Raw genomic sequence first — 21,265 nt, forward strand, 5'->3', positions numbered from 1 at the left:
TGTAGCCCCCTTAACCAACCTCAGTGCAGCCCCCCCCAGCCCCTGCACAGCCACAGGGACACAGCCCCGGTGGGCTGCAGCCCTTGCTCGGGGACCACAGGAGGACCCAGGCCCGCAGCGTGTCCTTGCAGGGGCCCATGGCACACAAACCATGGGGACACACGGGAATGGGGTGGCTGCAAATTGCTGGTTGCACTGGGGGACCAGGGCTTGGGCTGAGTGTTCCCCGGGGTCACAGGAGAGCTGGGTACAGGGGAGCACAGGGTGGGATTCACCCCCAGACCTGCACCACAACACAGGTGTGTGCAGGTACGCCGAGCCACTTCCCACCCGCCTTCACCGTACGTGCAGGCAGCTACCCGCAGAGCTGGGGTCGGATGTTATTTGTTTTGTGCTGTGAACTAATGAACTCGCAGGCAGAGCCCTGGCCAGCCCGATGCACCGCATCAACAAATAAACAAATAAATTAGGAGAAGCAGAGAAGCCAAACCCGGGAGGCAGCCCGACAACCCCCAGATGTGCGCAGGCTTCCCGTGTGCGCAGCGCTGCCTGTGGGTCCCTGCGCCCGCATCCCCAGAAGTCCCCAGAACCCCGCTCCAGCCCCCAGCCGTCACTGTGCCGAGGTCGAGCCTGGCACACCGAGCTGCCCCAGAGCCTGTGGGATGGGAGCGTGGAGATGTCCCACCCGAAACCCAGCCAGACCCTGAGCCCAAGGACAGGCTTAAGCACTTAAACTCGCGTTTGTCGGTGTCACCCGAGAGCTGTGCCAGCAGAGGGGTGCTCAGCGGCTGTACCCACGGTGCACTGCCACCAGAAATGGCCCGTGTGAGGGTGTTAATGCGTGATGCTTCTTCATGGGGTTGTGGGGGCCAACCCCGCTCAGCGAGGCTCACTGCGACACCGGTCCCTTGCGTCACGCCACGGCAGCCTGGTGTCTGCCACCGCAGCGCTGTGCCTCCAAAGGTGGGGGGCAAAAGCTCGGAGCACAGAGAATTTGGGGTACTAACTGCCCCAGGGATAGGGGCACCTAAATCCCATGGGGGGTCCCTCCGAGCCCCTCTGAGCTGTGGCTGTTGGAGGCCATCAGATGGCTCTTTTACAGCTCTCAAATATGGAGACGTGCTGCCGGCCTTTGGCTGAAAGCTTGGGAAAGAGGAAGAGGAGCGAGGGTCGGCAACGGGTTAATGGGAAGGAGGTGACACCGTTGTCATCTGTGTGTCTCATCACAGGGCACCTCTCCACCAGCCCCCCCCCTCCCCCGGGCTCATCCCGTCCCATGCCAGGCCCGGTGTTATCCCACTGCTTCCTGTTGTAAATTATTTCCAGAGCAAGTGTGAAACAATTAAACAAACCGAAGGGCAGAGTCTGCTCGTCAGATCAAAGGAGCGAGCCCTGCAGCGGTACCTCGCTCCCGCGCTCTCCCCTCCTTCCCTGTTCCTCCTGCATTCATCACTTTGGGCTCTAAAACAGTGCCCTGATCCGGGTTGGGGAGTCGGGGCTCTGAGCGGAGCATGGTGCCGCTTAGGGTTCGGGTGCTGCTGGGAGCTCGAGCCCCCCCTGAAACCTTAAAGCATCCCAGGGAGATGCCGCTTGCCTCGCTCCGTCACGGCAGAGCAGGGCCATCGGCGCGTTTTGAGAGCAAATAACAGATGCCAAAGGACTCAAGGCTGCAAGGCCTCTTCACCGTCATTTTCTACCCTTGGCAGGGAAGCAGATGCCCCCCCCGGTTTTGTCCTCTCTGCAGACACGAGTAGGACAGCAGCAGCTGGGCAGCAGGATGCGGCCCCTGCCTCTGCCCTGGCTGAGCAACATCCCTGTGCCACCACGACCGTACGACACCTTCAGCCTCAGCCGGAGGCAAGGCAGCTGCGAGGGCAGCCTGAGTTTTCCACCGCTCAGGCTTCCTTGGAGATGATGCCTTCTGCTCTCTTTCTCCATCTTCTCCCTTTCTCCCTCCCCATAAGGGCCCGGGGAGCATCTCGGCTCTACCTGCCTGGAAATACCAGCCGTAGCTTTGCCCGGGCTTGTTCTCCACGTGCAGAAAGCACCGTGCATTCAGCTTAGCTGCGCTCAAGGGCTTGCTCCCCCAAACTTGAGGTAGCTCCTCCAGCCCCACCAGACCATCGTGGCCATGCCTGGGTACACGGGGCCGTCAGGGTCCCCGCCGTGCCCACACCGTCTGGGGACGGATGCGGCGGCAGGACCGGCTGGTGGAGACACCCAGCCCTGCCTGCTGTGCCGGCACTGCTGCGGCGGGCGCTGCCGGTTAACCGGGTGTCCCTGGTACCGGCTGCTCTTGGGGTGCTGGACACCAATGAGCCTGGGGCCGAAAGAGCACACGGGAAGCCGTATGCGAGCCCTGGCCCCGGCTTTCCTCTGTGGTGGGGAGGGTCTGCGAGCAGCGGCCGGGGGCAAGGCTGCGGATAAACGCAAACATCCGTACGTGCAGCCGTGCAGCCATGCCGCCTCGCCCCCTGAACACGAAAGGTCAAATACATCTATTTCTTGCTGTCACCCCGGGGTCACCGTGACCCCACGGCAGTGGGGTGGCTCTGCACCAGGGAAGGCTTTGCCGTGCGGGAGGTAAAAGGCTCCTCTGTGGTTTCGCACAGGCAGGACCGGGGCACGAGCATCTCGGCGCAAAGATGACTCCTTCAGCCAGGTGCTGGCGTGAGATGCTCTGCTTTAACCTGGTGCCATCCTTCCCCTGGTACAGGGGGGATCTGGTGCAAGATCCTCGCAGGGAACCTCCTCGAGTTTCCTTCTCCCAAACGCCTCCCCCAGAGACTCCTACTAGTTAAAGAAAAAGGGGAGGAAGGGAAAAGTCAGCATTCAACATAAATCTTTTTGCAATAAGAGGTGAATATGACATAAATCCAAAGAAACTTTTTATTTTGAGTGGTCTTCAGGGGTTAAAAATAATGGGATTTTAGGTACTTTTAAAAATAGCGTTCATAAAAGGCTTTAATAGAAACCTTGGCAACTGTCCATGTGATTAGTGATTTAAAAACATAAAACCTCCACACATGTTTGAAAGTTTTAATAAGTTAAAATTAAATGAGTGAAACTCTGGGAATATTTTTTTGTTACTGCAAGCTAAGAAAATTATGTCCGTTAAGCAAAACTTAATACAAATATAAACAGGTAATGCACATCTGTAAATTATTTTCATGTCTCCAGGGGCTGGAAAAAAAACTAAGTGAGACCAGCATTCTTATATATATTTTGCCTTGACAGCTCAGGAAAAAAATTGCCAAAAACCAGAGTTAGAGCACTGGGCTGGCGTGGGAAAGTTGGTTTAGTGAGAAATTTGCCCTAGGCTATTTAAATAAAAACAGGCGTTTTTTTAATGGCAAATGCCTGTTAAATACAACCAACGCGGCTTCCAATCGCCTGAGTAACTAGTGTGCCTATTCCTTCTTGACACTTTCATCTCTTTATCATCACAATCAATATTTTGCTCTTATACATTCAGTGCAATAAAAATAGGACCGATAAGGCAGACATCAAACTGGATCTCTCCTCCTTTCCCTGCCATGCTTGGTTTGGCATTCCTCTGCCAGCTGGTTTTTGGAGCAGCACACAGGGTTAGCCCTCCTCGCACTGGTACAAGCACCCGCACCCTCGCTCACGCTCTCTAAAAAAAGCAATTTTTAGTAATTAAGCGTGAATCAAAGTGGGTAGAGCATCCTGGAAAGTCTGAGCAGATAAAAATACAGCTGGTCATGGAGTCTGCAATGTAAAACTATCCCAGCCAAAGCTGCCCCATAATGGGATTAAGCTGCGATTCCCCCGGGGCACCGGAGAAATGAGGCTGGATTTGCAAGAATGGTCTAAATCCTGATTTTTTTTTCTTTTTTTTTTTTTCCTTTCTTAAATAGCTGAGTGGAGGATTGTGAATGGACAGCTGTAGGATAAATCACACTGATCGCGCCATCCCTCTGGCACAGGGGTGACGGCAGTGCCTCCGGCAGCACGTGCCCATGGAGGAGGACTTTCCTCCTGGCAGCGCTGCGGGGATCGGTCCCACCAGGGTGTCCGGGATCGGGATGGGACAAAGGACAGCCAGCCCTGGCTGCCATGGGCGGAGGTCGGTGCCATGCATGTCCCTGCCCTCGCACGGCTGCTGCGCCCAGGCTTGGCACCCGTGGGGTTTTCCTCCTCACAGGCTGCTGAAACTGGTTTTAATTGCAGGGTTGCTTCTGGCCATCGTTTCTCGGTGTGTAAAGTCAGCTTAGTAACTCTCACCCACGGGATTAGCGACAGGCGGGGAGACGTCCCGGGGGAGCAGATTTCCCCGCACTGTTTGTACCTGGGTGAAAGGTGCTGCTATAAAATCTGTGTCACGTTTAAAATAAAACACCTTTATGGGCTGCGAAGGGAGAGCAGGTGTTGGGCAGGCGTCTCTCAGCCCGGCCCTGGCCTTGCTATCCCCTGCACTGCTCTTATCCGTCTCCATAAAACAACCGAAACATTTGCTGTTGTGTAAACAGAGGCCGATGGGGTTTATGGAGCTGCGGGTGACAATGTGCCCAGTCCCAAGCCCGTCCCGTCCCCGTGCTGCTCCTTTACGGGTGCCAGGGAGTGGGTGCACCCACCCGCATGAGCTGGCTCGAGATGCAGGTCCCTCCCGTCCCTCGGTGCACGTCCCCATCCCTTCCCCATGCTCGCCCTTGTCCTCTCTTGTCCTTGTCTGCACCCGGGTGCTGCAGACCCCGCGTGCCCCTGTCCCCTTCCCTCCCTCGCCGGGGCGATTTCTTGGGGTGTCGCAGGCACCCAGCTCGGGGCAGGGGGTGGCTCTGCATCTGCTGGGTCTTGCTCACGGCGGGGGGGGGGCACAGGCGGTGCCCCCAGCTCTCTCAAAGCACAGACCCCAGCCCAGCCTTGTCCCCAGCCCTGGGACTGTGAAGGACATGTTTGCACCCTGCATTTCATGTGCGTCTTCTTTCAAAATCATCCATTTCTTTGCTTTTTCTTCTATTTCTCCTTTTCCTGCTGAGGCACACGGGACTTTTCATCATCTCAGCAAAGAAATTGCTCACCAGGGTGTGTGGAGGGGCCAGGATCAGACCTCTTCTGATATTTACATTAAATAATTGAAAACCATCGCTCGCAGCAGTGAAAACCCAAGCGTGATTCTCTGCACACAAGCCCGGGCATGAACCTGATACTGGATTTCTGGACCGCCACACAATGCCAAGCACATCTGAGTTACTCTGGCATCCCCGCAGTTTCACCCGGCTCCGTGCTGCTGGGATTTGCCTCTCCCAGGGCAAGCACTCAAGAAAGACATCATGCTGCATGGACACTCAGTCCGTGCAGGTTTTTGGGCAGATTTTTTAGGAGATGTTGCTCCCGGAGACCTGGGCATGCCCCTTCTTGCTGCACTGGCCTTGGGGGGGCTGGCTTGCAGGGTCCTGGGATGCCACCGATGCCAGCAGGTAGTTTCAGGGATGGTTTGGTGCCAGCTCTGTTCTCACAGCAATGGGATTTGGGACTCGGGAGCTCCTGCGCCGGGCTGAAGCCAGCTGAAATTCTTAAGCGATTACAAAAAGAGGGTGAAAATGTGCTTCCCGCACCCCAGCCCTTTCTGCTTGTTCCATTCGCGGGCGCTCCCACCCACCGCCCCCTCTTTCCTTCCGCATGGAAATGGGAAGATTTGGAGATGTTTCATTTCGTAGAGTGGCTGCGAAGCAGCTCTTCCCCCCCCAAAACGCATGCAGAGGGGACCGCGCATCTTCTGCGCCAAAGCAGATAGTTTTGGGCTATGTGCCCTTGGGATGGCAGTGCTGCTGCCGGGGTGGTGCGGGGGGTCCTGCGTCCCCCCCCCCATGGCTGAACACATGTGTGAGGGCTGCTGTCGGGGAACGCTTCCCACCCAGTTCTGACCTGGGTGCCTCCCAGCAAAAACACCTCCTGGAGAGGGGCCAAGCATAATAGCCAGTTCCTTCTACTCCCTTCCTTCCCAGGCAGCCACATTATCACAGGACTCGGCCGTGAATCAAAGCCAGGCACACGAAGACGGGAACCAGGAGAAATGGGCCGAAAGATGCCTTTTCCGCTCGGAGAAGAGAGGCTGCGGGGCACCGGCTGCCTCCCTGGAGCCGCCTGCTTTATCGCAGGGTGCCCCATCGCAGGGGCCCATGCCTGGGAGGGAGGGAGGGAGGGAGGACCCCCCCCAAAACACGCTTGGGTGCATGCAGGAGCCCCAGGAAAGCTCTCGTCATGCCCAGCGCATCCCTTGTGCCGGGGCACTGGGGGTCCCCTGCCCTGCGCCGTGGCAGCTCCCTGCGCGCGGTGGCTTTTGTGGTGCCGCAGCCGGTGCCAAAGGGTTTGCAGAAGCCCAAGAGCCCTTTCCCTGACCTCTGCCTGCTGGCAGCTGTAGACGAGCAATTTATTTCCTGGAAAATCATTGCAGATTTTCTTTAGAATGAGGCTGAAAAATAAATTAACAAAAAACCCCCCTGTGATGCCGTGACCCTTCGTCCCTCTGTGGGGTCCCCTCTGCGGGGAGGGGTTGCTCCTACTTGGCGAGGGCTTGCTGCCTCCCTCGGTGGGATGGGGGGCTCTCGCTCTGTCTGTGCCCGCTCGGGGTCTTGGCTGGCCCACAGGGCTGGTGGCACGGGCCAAACCGTGTGCCGTACCACCCACCGGCAGCACGTCTCCCCACGGCACGGGCCGGTGCAGGTGGCAGGGTGGGAACTGGCTGGCAAAGAGATGCCGGCAAGGTGCGAGCCCTCCCCTGCCACCCCGAGCCACCAACTTCAAAGCCCGGTGACCTTTCAAATGCAGCGGCTCTCACACAGGACGGTGAGACTCACAGCTGGGAGGGAAGCAGGGAGCACAAGGGGGGATCCATGCACCCCTGGATCCACTGGAGGGATGGGGCCAACCCCCCTGCTCTGGCACACGGGGATGGGGTGATGCTGCCTGGTGGGACCCCCGTGCCACTGCCCGCTCCCAGCAGGATCCTGTGCCCCACCGGAGCAGCGTCTGCCCCAGGCATGGCCGGGCAGGGCTCTTGCTGTCTCCTGGACTTTGGAGTGTAGGAGCTGTGCGGCAGCCCAGGTGCTGCCAAAGGTATTGGTGTGCTCGCTCCGTCCTCCTCCAGCACTGAGCCGAGCCCGTGCCCCTGCGGCACGTGGGCTCTGCCAGGACCCCGGTGCGGTTGGAGCTGCTGGGTTCGGAGCCGCGGTCCCTGCTGCAGCGTGCAGGGAGCTGCGGGCGCCCGCAAGACGATGCTCCTACGAACATCCAGCAGCAAGAGCACATCAAAGCGCGTTCTGATGGCAGCGAGTAAACAGGAAGGGAGAGAAAGACAAACACGGCTCCTTGCAACTGTCGGGGGAGAAAAACAACTCACTCTCCAGGCGGGATAAGGTTTGTTGCCCTCTCAGATGCAACCCCATGGAGAAATGCGGCAAATGAGCCAAATGAGCCAAAAGGGCTCCAAATGCCGCCGGGTGTGTGGCTGTGGGGGGCTGAGCCCCGTCAGCAAGGGCTGCAGGGGTCAGGGGTGCCCGTGTGTCTCCTGCTGCTTGCACATGCCGGGGCATCGTGCAAGCGCAGAGGAAATCGGTTTTGGGAAAACTGGTGGAGATGGGGCTGAGCGGGACGGTGGCTGCGCTTGGTTTTGCAGCAGCAGTGCAGCACATCACGGGCCACTTTGTCGCCCACTGCCCCGGTGCCTTGCAGCAAGGCTGGTTCCCAGAGCTGCCCGACGGGGCTGCGCTAAGGTCCGATAATAGGATTAGGGGCCTCCTTGCCTGGTCATCCCATCCTAATCCCGCTGGGAGGGGAAAAGTCAGGCTGGGACAAAAGGCATTAGCTGTCCGCGCCTGGTCGTGGCCCGCTGACCTCTGCGCAGGCGGTGGGGAAGGGGCACCGGCCGCAGACCCCTCGCTGCTGCCACGCGGGTGGTCGCAGCCACCGGCCAGGTCCCCACGCTGCGGGGGATGCCCGCCGGGCCGGTGGCACGTGCTGCCACGCTGGGGTCCCGAGCATGTGGGGCATTGGGCATGGGAGCGCTGCGCGATGCTGGCACGGCTGTGCTGGGCGTCAGCGGGATGAGCTGATTCACCGCCTTGGAGCAGCTGCTGTCCAGCAAAGTTCCTGTTTTTCAGTGAAATCTCCAACTCCGTGCCTGGAAAAAACAAATGGGAGCGGAGCAGGTGCCTGGCCCTGTGCAGGGTGGCTTCGAAGGCTCAGCCCCGGCTGCCTGTTGAAAACACAAACTCCAGAGCTGGACCAGTCCATACTCACAAACTGATGAAAGCAAACTCAAAAAACTCTCCCCCCAAAAAAAACCCATACTCTAAGGTTTGGGAGGGAGTCAAACCCTCCTGCTTTAGAGCACGAGCCAAACTCAAAAGGTGGGAAAATCAAAATGAAACTTTCCCTGGAGAGGGATTAGCCCCCACGTGCCTGCTGCCCTCCAGCCGGCATCGCTGCTGCCTGCTGCACCAGCCCATGGCAGCTCCTGTGCCCACCCAGGGTCCCCAGGGCAACCCAGCAGGTCCCCGTCCCTGCAGAGCCCTGGGCAGCAAAGCCAAAACCACGTCTGCACCCATGGGAGCAGACCCAAAGGGTGGGACCTGGGCTGTCCCTGCTGCTGGGCATTAAGTGTTCAAGGTTATTAAAGTGTTTTTGAGTGGGCATGGCAGAGTGGGAGCAAAGCGTGGTGCCCAGGGAAGGGGACCCCCATCCCACAGCGCTCCCAGCATCGGCCGGCAGCAGCCCTGGGGAGAACCCGGGGTGCCTCCTGCAAAGTACCTTTAGGGAACACGAAGGTGAAGGGCCCAGCCAGGCTGTTCCCGCATCCCAAACCGCAGCCATCCCGGGGTGACACCCAGCACAGCACGGCTGGGGCATCGGGGCGGGCACGGGGGGAACGGGAATGGCACCCGCGCGAAAGCCGGTTGGCTTTAGCCTGCGTGGCTTCGGTTTGCTGAGTGGGATGTTTTTAAACCTGCACTTAAGGGAGGAGGTTTGCCAACGGAAATATGTAACTGACTGTAAATAATAGCTTTTATCTGCAGCGGTACCCATGAAATGAATAAGCTCCCTGGCAGCGGCAGGGCAGAGCCAGCAGATCTGTGCAGGTGACAGCGGACGGTGTTGGGTTACGGGCTCCCCATCACTGCCAGAGCCCCCCGATGACTTGTGACAGGTTCATAAGCTGAGAAATGTGATGCTTTGCAAGGTTCAGTAAATATTAGGACTACTCCTCCCTCTTTCTGGTGCAGGTTTAATTGCTAGGATAATTCATGAGAGCACAAGGAAAAAAAAACATCTGGGAAAATAGGACCTGTTAAATAGAATCCATTAATAACGAAATAATTGTTCCTCTGCATGTGATTCAGACAGCTGCCTAATTGTTAATTACCTCGATATGAGAATAACAGGTAATTATGAGGCTACATCACGAGGAGCTGACTTTTTTTTCTTCCTGCTTCTTTTCTTTTGGTGAATGCCGGAGACGGAGCGTGCCCCAGCAGGTCACGCCAGGACTCAGAGGAGAGACGCTCCCCAGGCAGGGTTCCTCCTGCGGGGGTGAGGTGGGAGCTCTGGGTCCCAGCCACATCCTGGAGCTATTGCTGCTCTTGGACATAGATCCCAAAACACACAGCTGTCCTCAGCTGGGGAGCTGGGGACCAGCCACCTTCCTCATCCGTGGAACCCTGCTCATGCAAAGCCCAGACCCAGCTCTGCACTAAGCAAACGAGAAGCGAAAGTTATTGGTGACCTTGACTGTCAAATTCCCCAAGATTGCCTTATTCAAGAGACGTTCTTGAAATATTTTATTGCCATTTGTCTGTTGCAAAATGTGCTTTCTCTAGAAGTGCACACACACTCAAACCCACAGGCACATATGTGCAACACGCACACACACATGTGCATATAGACACCAAGCAAGTATCTGGCAGAGACAGGACTCTGCCTTAAGTTTTTTAGGACCAAGAAATGTTGCTGGGTTCCATTTTCTAGAGTTGAGAGGATGCAGAGACAGACAGGCACTGCTGAAGGCGGTGATAACATCTGGGCAATTAGTGACGTTGCTGCTGGTGATTTGCCATCACTGGTTTTGTGCAATTATTGCCTCTGGCTTCTTCCAAAGAAGAGGTGCCAATCAAGAGATAGCCGAGCAAAGGGGAAATCGGGACAGATGAGTGTGGATGGAGATCGCTGTCTGAGACCTGCTCAGAGGAGGAGGCAGCCCCAAGCGTGGTCCTGTTCTAACTCTCCCCTCTCAGGGCCAAGTGCCTTTAATCCCCTCCATGCGGTTTGCATTTCGGCTCACCAGTGCGCTTCACAGGACACACGGGAGTACCGGTGATCCTGCAGCGATGCAGCCTGTCTGCCTGCCAGAGACCTGAAAGTGGGGTAAGAGAACAGATCAGGAGCTGCTCAGGAGTTGTCTTCAGTGCAGGCAGCGAGGGAGAGGAGGGAGCAGCGTGGCAGCAGCCCTTCCTCCCTCCCATACTGCCTGTGCACACTCCACGGGCCTGATCCAGCGCCAGTAAAGTCGGTGCTGTTTCCCGTGTGCAAGGGGAGCAGGTCATCAGTCAGCAGAGATCTCTGCAGGATGCGGAGCTGACATTGGTCCCGGAGAAGGCAACACGTCTTTTCCTTTAGCAGCCCGGCCAGCCGGCGCTGGGGAGCACGAGCCACCGTGGGGTCCAGCAGCTCTGGGGTTACCCAGGTGCAGGCTCCTATCCCGGCCATTTCCATTGCCCTGAGACGAGACGCTTGCAACAACCTGGCAGAGGGACCACACACCCTCTTTCAGAGCCCCAGCCAAGAGATGGCAGCTCTCCGGCAACTTCTCTTTGCCTTGCGAGGGTGAAGGTGACAGGGCATCGCCGACCCTGTGCCCGTTCTTGCCTTTGCTGGCGGCGGTGGTGTGCGAGCGAAGCGATCGGAGCCGGCACGGGGCAGGACGTGCCCAGCCCGGCACCTCTGGCCCTGGGCACGTCCTGCTGCCAGCAACGTGCTGGGGAGGGAGGGATGCTCTCCTTCTCATCCCAGCTTCCTGCAGGCAAAAATAGCTATGGGCCCCGGGTTCCTGTGTATCTCATGTATTTATAGTGTGAACAGCTCTGTAACGCTCTGCCCTTCTGGCTCTCACCTGCAATTTGGAGAGGAAATACCATCTCCCTGCCGTGCGTTTGTGCGCGTCTTTCACACCAGAGAGGCCCCAGCACTTCCCACAGGCACTACATAAATCAGGTCCTGGCAGCGGGACTTACGTGACCACGTCCCTCTGCGCTGGCCACGGGGCACGGGGATGGTGCTGGTCCCGGGTGGGATGCCCCATGGATGCCACGGGTGTGGGAGGCACGGGGAGTGCCCGGCGCTGCCCTCCAACACCTGCATTTGCACAGCAAGGGCAAAGTCTGCGGGACGGCAAGATCCTTTTGAGAAACTAAAAAGAAGAAGCAAGCCTGCAAGCCAGCGCTCGGCTCGGCACTGCCTAAGCGAGCCAGGACCATAACCGCCAGCTGTGCAGCGGGGCAATGCCTGCCAGCTTCTCTCGGCTGCCTGGGGGCCCGGCGGCACTGGTGAGGGCAGGGCTGGCACAAATCACCACCCGCAGCAGTGACAGAGGCTTATTTTTCTAAGCAAATCACCAAAGAGTCTAAATATACATTTTCCATTCAGTTCCCCAAAGCAGCGATAGCCCAGAGCCTAAAAATAAATCCCTTTTGATTGTGCCTGGGCCAGAATTAGACTGCCTCCAGACCAAGCCCTGTTCAGCTTCATCCCAGACTGAGCCCTCTCTCTCCCTCTGGGCTCCCAGTGGCGCGGGACAGGGTGGCCGTGTGTCCCCCCCACCTTCCGAGCTCCAGCCCCGGAGGTGCTGCAGCAGCACGTGCCAAGGAGCCGGCGGTAAGCAGAAGAGCGCCTGCGGCCGGCGCCTGTTGCAAGACTTATCTGCTGGAAGAGCTCGCGTTTTGCAAGGTTTTCCCCAGCCCAGGGTATGCCAAGTGCTGGCCCGAAACCCAGTGTGTCCCCCAGCGCTGCCTTCCCTGCTGCACCACGAGCCTCCAGCCCCGATTCCTGCCTTGGCCCCAGCTGCCCAGTGGCTCGCAGCCCCGATTTCGGCCCCCTTTCAGACCCACAAGTTTTGCCTGTACCCAAGCACATAAGTGGGGTCCAACCGCTGCTCCTCCATCTGATGGGTGCCCACCTCAGAGGGCTTTGGGGAAGCAAGGGGCCAGGCTGAACCGTGGGTGCACAGGGGTGGTGATCCCTTGACCACCCCAGCCAGACCCAGCCCATCCTTCCCTATGCTGTGTAAGTCGTAACTGCTGTTACATCTCAGTGAAATAACACATTTGAAAGAAAGGGGGGAAAAAAAATACCCTAAACCCTGTAAAACTGAAATTGTAGTTCTCCCGGGATGCAGCGTCTGAAATATTCCCACAACCTTTGCATAATGCATTGCTCATGTCAGACCTCGGGAGACAGAAATTAATAGCTAACAGCAAGCAGGCATGGCACACACGTGGGCTTTCCTTCGCTCCGCACTCCCAGGGGCTCTGCGCTCTGGGGATACTTTTCCTTTACATTCAGCTCAAATAATTCTCGTTTAAAGACACAAGAAGAAAAAGACCATAGAGGAGTCAAAGGGTATTTGTGCCAAACAGGAAATATTCAATAAATGTTTATCCTCTAACACAATGGTGGGGTTTCGAAAGTTTTCTATGGATGTAATTTAAGATTGAAGGGGCGGAGGGGCTTTTCCTCCCCCTCCAGCCTCTGGATGAGTGAGAAGCCAAGTTTGGGCTCTGCCCATGGCACCGAACTCCCTGTCTGGGCAGCTGCTCCCTGCTAATGGAGGTGTGATCTGGACCACACCATCCCCCTGATTGCACCCACGCATGGATGGGGCAGGAGTTAAGGACTTCACCATCAGCCAGGACACTGCCCTGGGTGGGATGCTCCGTGCCTCAGTTTCCCCGCTGAGCCCCCCTGTTCCCGGGAGCACCCCGCAGAAACGGGGCCATGCTAACCAGCCCCCTTGCAAATCCACTCCTTCCCACTGTTTTCCTGGTCCCAGTGGCTTTTTCCCAAACCTTCCTCCCCTCCCCCCCAAAAATGTGAAAAAATAGCTCCATCTGGATGCTGTTTCCACCCAGGCACAGGCCCCGGGGCCGGGAGCCAAGAGAGCAGCGCCTGTGAACAGCAGACGTGGGAGCCAGAGAGGATGTGACGGGGAAGCTGTGAGAAAAGCCTGAGGTCGGCAAACCTTCGGCCTCGCCGTGGGAGCCGCTCTGCCTCGCAGGAGAGGGCTCTGCAGCTGGAGATGCTGGGTGATGCCAGCCCCGAGCCCGAGGGACGGTGGCAATCTGGGCTGGAGGATGGCGGGGAGAGGCGCAGAGGGATGGAGAGAGGAGGGACAAATCCTGCCCAGCAGCTCTGTATCAGGGCCCTGTTTCCCTCCTGCTTTGGAGCGGGGCAACCCACGGGGGGGTGCGTAGCAGCCCCAGGGATGCTGCACTGCTCCTCCAGCAGTAGCTCCAGCCCTAAACCCTCCAGCCACTGCTCCAGGCTCCCCAGCCTTGGCCACGGGAGGGGATGGGCTGGCTTCCCGCTTCCCAGACTTCCCACACCAGCACGTGTTATTTATGACCCCGAGGTTTGAAAATGAAACAGAAATTAGAGGAGGCAGGAGGGGAGAGCGGGGGTCCCGCCGCGTGGCGACCACCGCACGAGGAGCAATCTCGCTGCAGGAAGGGGGACAGTCGCGGCCGGCGCGGGAGGAGTTAAGCTGCCCGGCGTGGGGAAGCCACCTCCATCCTCCAAAATACAATCAACCAGGAAATAAACAGGAGCTTGTGTTTGTTTCAGTTCACAAGTGAAAAATAAAAGGATTTCCTGCGGGCCAGGGCGCCCGGGGTCCCGCAGCCCGGCCGCCGAGCTGCCCGCCGCCCCGCGCCCATTGTTCGCCCCGGCTCTGCCGCGGGGAACATTGTTCCCTCAAAATGTCCCATCAGATAAAGGAGCTGAAAACGGTTCCCCAAGCTGTGCCGGCGATGAGTATTGCATGGCCACTAGCGCTGGAGAGAGCAAGCCCATGGGTTTTATCCAGACTTTGGGGGTCTCAGGTGCAGCCCCCAGCCTGGGTCCTGCAGGCAACCTGCGATGGCAGGCAGCGAGAGGGTCGTATCCTGCCTTCTGCCCCAGGACCGGGATGACAGGCGGGCCGCGATGCCCCAACTTGTTTGTGGGTGATGCCCAGCACCCAACAAGTCCCTTCTGCCCCAAAAGGGGCTGCAGTTGTGGGGCTCGACCCAGACCTGGGGGTCTGAGCAGGTGAGGGGTGTGGGGAGGTCAGGGGTGGCACGACAGGATTTTGCACCCTCTCAAAGTGTGTTTCTGTCTTCCTCTTTTTATCAGTCGAATCTCACTGAAGAGTAAAACCTCACATTTCCTACTGTTTAATGATATTTGCTGACTGCAGTGTCACAACAACTGTACCGGATGAGTGGAAAGAAAATAAATGCTAGAAAAATAACCCTGCGTGGAGGCACGTGGGAGTGCTGAGCCCTGACGGCCACGGGGCTCCCAGCCGGCAGAAAGCCCTGGCTGATGCTGGTGCTCCTGGAAAGCAGCAGGGTCAAAGGGAAACTTTTTTGTAGCCTCCGGCTGGCCCCACTGCCCAGCCCTGGGCTGGGGGGACCCACGAGGTTTTGCAGGGCTGCCAGCGGTGCCGGTTGTGGTCACGGTGCTAGCGGTGGGCTGCACACCTCGGTGTGAAGTGCTCGGCAGGGCTGCAGCACACTTTCACTGCCGGCTTGATTGATGTGTTAAGAGCATCTGAAAGCAAGGGAGATTTTGCATTTCAAGTCATTTCCCACCTGCCACCCCCAAAGCGGGGTGAGAGCATGGCCAGAAACCCCCCTGGGGTCTGTAAGAAATCCCCGAGCCCTGGTAGGAGGTATTTTGGCAGAAAAATAAGAAGAAGAAAAAGAAAAATAACGTGGGGGCAGATGTCAGCCCTCGCTCCCATCCTGCTTTCGGGAGCAGCCTGGCCTCGCTGGTTGAGCAGAGGTCTGGGGCTTGTGTGTTGGGTCCAACCTCTTCTCTGTTTGCCTTGCAAAACTCAAGCGGGCTGGACTCGGGGCTCAGCCCAGCCAGGAACCCGCTCTGGGGTGCAGGGTGCGATTTGGGGCTGGCGGAGGGACGTCCTGGAGGTCTCCTGACGATGTCTGTCCTTGCCACAGCTGGTGCTGGCAACCAGCATCACCTTTCATTTGTGCTGGGAAAGTAAACCTGCTTGAAGAGCTTCCTCCACTTTCATTCCATTTGGAGCTTGGACAGTCCACGTGCTGGTGGCCTCATGGTCTCTCCAAGGGCTGCAATTTATGGACATCTTCAGTGCATCCGTTATCCCACTGGTAAATCACAGCGTGGACAAGCAACCAGCTCCTGCTGTGGGTGACCTTGACCCTGCAGCTCCCTCGGGACCACAGAGCAGCTCCGCGTGCCATGGGTCCCAACTGCCCCAACTGCCAGGCACAACATGCCTTGCTCGGCTCCGGCGGCAGCTGGGGTGGTTTTGGGTGCCCAACCAGCCCCCCCCCAGCTTCTCTGGTTGGGCACGTGAAATTTGGGCTCATGGCACCACGGGGGAGTCGCTCCTGCTTAACTAAAACCCAACCTGCCGTGCAGAAACGCTGGTGGTGGTGGCAGCTTGTGATGCTCATGCTGGTTTTGTGCTGGGGGTGTCAATAAGCATCTAGAAAAGCTGGAAACCATCACCCGGAGGTAATGCAGGGTGGGGGAACAACCGTGGGGACTTGTTCGCCTGGGGCTCGCTGGTCTGCAGCCACCGGCTGGGGAATACCGCGCTCTCCCAGCTGCGCCGTGGGCATCAGGTTGTGCCGGGAGATCCCTGGGACGGCACAGCGGCATCGCCGGGGCGGGTGGGGGCCAGGATTGCCACGGCAGCTGCGGCAGCTCCGGTGACTTGCCGGGAGCTGCAGGCTGCGAGCGCTTCCTGTGATTTGGCCCTTGGTGAATAAATAACCTCACGCAGAAGAGAAGGCAGTGAAGGATCTCGGGCAGAGTAAATATAGTTCATAATTTCTTTTTTTTTTTCCCTTCGGTCTGATCCCAAGCCCTGTCTGTTTGTACTCTTGCCTTTGTTTTGGTTTTTTTTTCTGCTGTGTGTTTTTAACCAGTGTTTGATGGCAACGTCCCAATGACACGTTCAGGCTGCTGAAAGCGCCTCATTTTGCTGTGGCCGGGGCAGCAGATTTCATTGATGGTTCGAATCACTAGGCAGCCTCCAGGTTGGAAAAAGACAACAATACTGCAACACTTGGAGGTTCTTCAGAGCAAAACTTGCCAAAAAAGGGATAAAAAAACATGGGGTTTTTTTTTTTTCTTTTTGCCTTTGGCAATCATAAACTAAAACCACTCTGGGTCAGAATTGCATCTCGGCTGATGGGAACATGGCTCTGCAGCTGAGCCTGCAGCCGGCTGAGCTGGGCAGCGCTGGCAGACCTCTGCTCGGGCACCCCTCTGCCACCAGCTGCCACAGGCCCCTTTGGTTTCCAACTCACTAAGTGAACTGCCAAACCTGGTGCCTGGTTAACCAGCACTCAGCTGGCATTTTGGGTGGGTGGGGGGGTTGCTTCGCAGATGCAGCTAATTGCCACGTTGAGGCTCACGGTGCAACGCACGTCGTGGTTTTACAGCACTATAGGCTGCAAACTGCTGTGTCTGGCTTGGGATGATTCACTTTCAGGCATTTCCCTCTCTCCGCAGCTCCTTTGGGGGTGTTTGTTGGTTTTCCTCATCAGCAAAGCTAAAAATGGAAAGGCAAAATGTCTCCTAGGTGGTGGCCGAGCAATGGGACACCCCGACCCTTCCCGGTGTTCCTGCCCTGATGTCCTCCTGCCACTCGCTGCTGCTTCTCCTCAGTGGCTTGTCCTGGGGATGCCGCAAACTTTTGGGGGGTGACGGGGTGTACAGCCCTGAGCAAGGTCCCGGTGCGAGGCCTCGGTCTCCTCTCACACGTGTTTCAGTACAAACGGGGTGTCCCTGGGGTGGTGGGGCCGGAGCTGTGGTCCACATGGGCTGTGACCAGCACGGCCGCCTGTGCCGGGGCACCAGGGGGACAGAGGGGGGGGACAGCTGCCCCCGCTGCTCTTCATAGGCAGGTGAGAGATTTTGCACCCATTGGCAAAGCGGGGCCTCCGGCAGGGAATAAAAATACCCGGAGGGGTGTCACCTCTGGGAACGCTCATCCCAGGAGCTGGAGCAGCCCCACTGCGCCTCCTGCTACCCCCCCGCTCCCCTGCCCGGCCCCTGCGCCCCAGGGGACCCCAGCCCAGGGGTGGGAATGTGCCACCCCCTCAGTGCAGACAGACAGGGAACAGCCACCCTCTGCTTGGAGGAGCCGTCCCCAGGGGAGGAACAGAAACCTGCCCCGTAATGGCAGGGAAACACTCCTCGTCGGGGCGGCAGAGCGACCACCAGCCTGCCTGTCCCTTGCCCTTCCCACAGCTGGTTGGGTTCCTAGAAAACCAGCTCCCAGAAAGTCCTAGAAATTGGGTGTTGCCCAGTGCAGCTTTGCAAACAAATCCGTGAATGATAATAACGAAACGCCCAGCCCTGCTTTGGTGTCCTTTTGCTTTATTTTTCTTGCACGTTGCAGCTTTCCACCACGGTCTGGTGGTGGCTGGAGGGGCTGCATCACCCCCAGCCCCTCTGACCGCAGAGCAGGAGCAGAGAGAAGGGTCTCCATATCGGGGCTCCCTGCTGCAGAGGAGCACCAAAGAGTTGCGTCAGGTAGCAGTGAGGTTCAGCTTCTGCTCCTGCCCTCCTGGAGATGCCACCTCCTCCCTGGCTGTGTCCCGCAGGGCTGGGACTGATCTGCTAGCCCAGAAGCCCAGGAGCCCATCACCTCAGCCTCAAGCCTGCTGGTCGCATCCCATCAGTGCCATGCCGCACCACCTGCCAGGCGAGGAAATACTTAAAGACAAGCAACATGGAAGGGAAAAAGAGAAGTGGCTTCAGCCGTGCCCTAACATGTTGCACAGATAAGGCAAGAAATCTCCCGGGACAAACCTGAGGGAGCAGGGGGAGAGGAAGCGATGGGCATCCCCATGGGAAAACACATACATGTTCGGGCAGCAAGAACAGAAGTGCTCATTACTCATGAAAAAACCCACAGAAGTCCTTTTCAGGCATCGGCTTCCAGCAACAAAGCCAGATTGATGGAAAAAAGTGCTTTTATTTTTCATTTGCCAATGGAGAAGCTAAAAAAAGGACGCAAAGAATAACTGCGGGAATGTAAAGAGTCAGCTGAGGGAGCTGGGTCCCAGGGGCATTCAGACAATGCCTCCTGCCCCCGGGCTTTTAATTATTGTGCTCAGGAAATCAAACAAGCGTGCTATTATTTATTCGAAGGGGGCATCGGTTTCCGTGTACTTTACAGGGGTTTGCCTGGGCAGCCCACGGCCACGGAGGGACGATTCCTGCTGACGCCGCTTAGCACACGAGGAGGGACCGGCCAAACTGTTCTTGGGTTGGTACTGGGCAGGGGGTGTGTGGGAGAGGACCTACGGCCCCACTGGTCTCCCCAGGCAGGCAGCACTGCCCGTTTCGGGGTGCTGAGGGGGTGAGCAGAGCCACAGCTTGGCCCCGGTGCAGCCCCCATTTCCCAGTGGCTCGGTCACTGCCGGTGGCTGGCCATGGACCGCCAGGTCCAAGCTGGGACTGGGAGGATGCTCCCCGGCCCACGTCCACATCCCTGTGCCCAGTGGGAGGGTGCTGGGCATACGCTGGAGCGTCGTCTCCTCGCCATCCCCTCCCGCTCCCCGTCCTCCCTTCCTCTGCACTCCTCCTCCTCCTGCCCCGCTGAGCCCCAAAAGGAGCCCTTGGTATGTTGTGTGAGTTGCAGCTCAAGTGAGTTTTATTCAGCTCCACTAACCTTGGCAGACAGACCCCAGGGAAAGGGACAAAAGGACAATTGTTTGCAGCAATTTTGCCCTCAATTGGTTTCCCCATCAGCTTGCAGAGCGGCACAGTCAGCCAGGCACTGCCTGACTAACAGCATTAAATTCAACTCTGCGCTGCTGTGAGTGGGGGGGGGAGCACAGAGGAAATTAAACTTTTGGGGACCGCTTCTACCCTTTCCCTGCACAAAATCCGAAACTGAGGTAGGGAAAAGGGGTCGCGCCAAGCCGTCCCCTGCTTCCTGGGCAGGCTCTGGGACAAGCAGCCAGGGTACTGGTGCCACCATCCCCGGCCCCACCATCGCACCCAGTTGTGTCACATCCCCCCCCCCCCCGGCCGGAGAACGCTGCCCTCGGCGGGGGCCGGCTCCCCTGCACGCCTGCGCGGCGACGGGACGCCGAGCCGCTCGTGCTCCAGCTGGAGCCAGCCCAGCACCGGGGCAGCGAGCCGGACGCTGCCTCGTGCCGGTGCGGCCGCCGCCGGTTCTGCTGTCCCCCATCACCGTGTCCTCGTCCTGCGCCGGGCTGGCTGTAGCGGTGTCTCTGCGGGAACCCCAAATGGAGTGTGTCTGCGCTCCACACCATCACTGATGTGAGGTCAAGCCTGGCAGAGACCCCTCCCGGGCTCCGGAGAGTCTTTCCAAAGTCTTGGCTATGGAGAGGCCATTGGGGTAATTTAAGCTGCCTTCCCGCATGCCCAAGGCTTGCCGCCAGCCCCCCCCGAGTCTCCTCATGGCTGGGGAGCTGCTTGAGCAACCGGCACGTCTCTGCCAAAGATGTTCAGTTTTAACCATAGGGAACCCAGCAGAGGGAGGGTTCGAAATGTCTTTCCCTACTGCTCGTCACCCCAATTCCAGCCTGAATCTTTTCTGATCTCTCCCTCCTGCCTCTGTGCCTGGCTGGGGTTTGGCCCCTTAGGGTCTCTGCAGGAGCAGGAATGCCTGCCGTGCCTCCACCATGAAGCTTTCCTGGGAGCAGCCCGGCCATTAGGAGCAGGGAATCATCTCACATTGCTAAATCAACACAAGCCCAGCCAGCCATGCAGGCGTGGCAGAGACCAGCTAAACCATTCACCACGATGCCCAAGACAGTGCCAGCGAAGTCATCCCAGGGCCAGAACTGCAGCCACCCGGCTGCCCCACCAACACGGTCCCCAAGGGAGAGAAAGTCCCATGGGGCGAGGAGGGGGGGCTGCCTGGGAAGAGGGGGCCTCGCTAGCCCCAAAACTTCTGGTGCTGGTGCTTTGCTGAGCAGGGTCCGGCCAGCCGTGCCCGCTGGGTTCTCCCACGAGAGCTCTGGCACCACAGCTCCAGAGTTGGTCAGTGCCAGAGGAACGTGGGTGCTGGGTGGCTGGGGAGGGCAGGACCCACGGGTCTGCAGGGCTTGGGCACCTCTTCCCTCTGCCTTGGGATTGCGGTTGTTGTAAAGCCCAGTCTGAGATCCGGACTGTAACGAATGGGTTGGTTTTGGCTGGGTCCCAGCTGGAAACCTGCCCACGCCGTGAAACCAGCCTGTCTGCGGAAACGCGGTGGTCAGCCCGGCTCGGGGACCTCCGGCACCGAACCACCCCCTGCCCACACACCTCTGGGGGCGGCACGGGGCGGTTTTGGCAGAATGGGGAGGCCTGGCTGTGCTGGGTGGCTGGCTGGGATTAGCCCAGCTGGGACCCTTCCTTTCCAACTCAGGAGGGTTTCTAGTGCTCCCGAGGGAGGCATGAAGACCCCACGTGCAGGTGATGTGTCTGCGCAGGCGGCACGGTCCCCTCTCCATGCGCCTGGGGACATCTTTGCACATTTGAACTGCAGGCGAGCGAGTTTTGGGTGGCTGCGTTTTAGCGATGGGGAATATGCCTGGGCACGTCCCCACAACTGGAGGGCGCAGGGAAGAAGCGCCGTTCCTCAGCCGCCCTTCGCCGTGCCGCGTCTCAGTGCTGCGGGACGGGGCGGCGGGTGGATGCAGAGACACCTGCGGCACTGGGATGGCATGTCCCGGACCCCACGGCCCCTCACTGGGGAGGTGGGTGTTTGCAAAACTCACAGCCGCTGCTTTGCAAGGGGGAACCGCATCCGCTGGCTGCAGCGGCGGTGAGGAGCAATCATAATTAACGTGGCCCCAGAGGCCAAATTCCTTTCCTGGCTCTGGCGGGTGGGAGCTGGGTGGGAGTCAAGCCGGGGGGGGGTCGTCTGCCCAGCTCAGTGGCAGTGTCTGGAACAGGAGGGAGCCCTTGCACAAGGCACCCCAAAATCGATCTGCTGCAGCGTGGCTGGGCTTGGAGTCTGGAGGTATCTGAC

The sequence above is a fragment of the Haliaeetus leucocephalus genome, unplaced genomic scaffold (assembly GCF_000737465.1).
Source record: "Haliaeetus leucocephalus isolate CR32 unplaced genomic scaffold, Haliaeetus_leucocephalus-4.0 Scaffold306, whole genome shotgun sequence".
Classification (NCBI taxonomy): Eukaryota; Metazoa; Chordata; class Aves; order Accipitriformes; family Accipitridae; genus Haliaeetus; species Haliaeetus leucocephalus.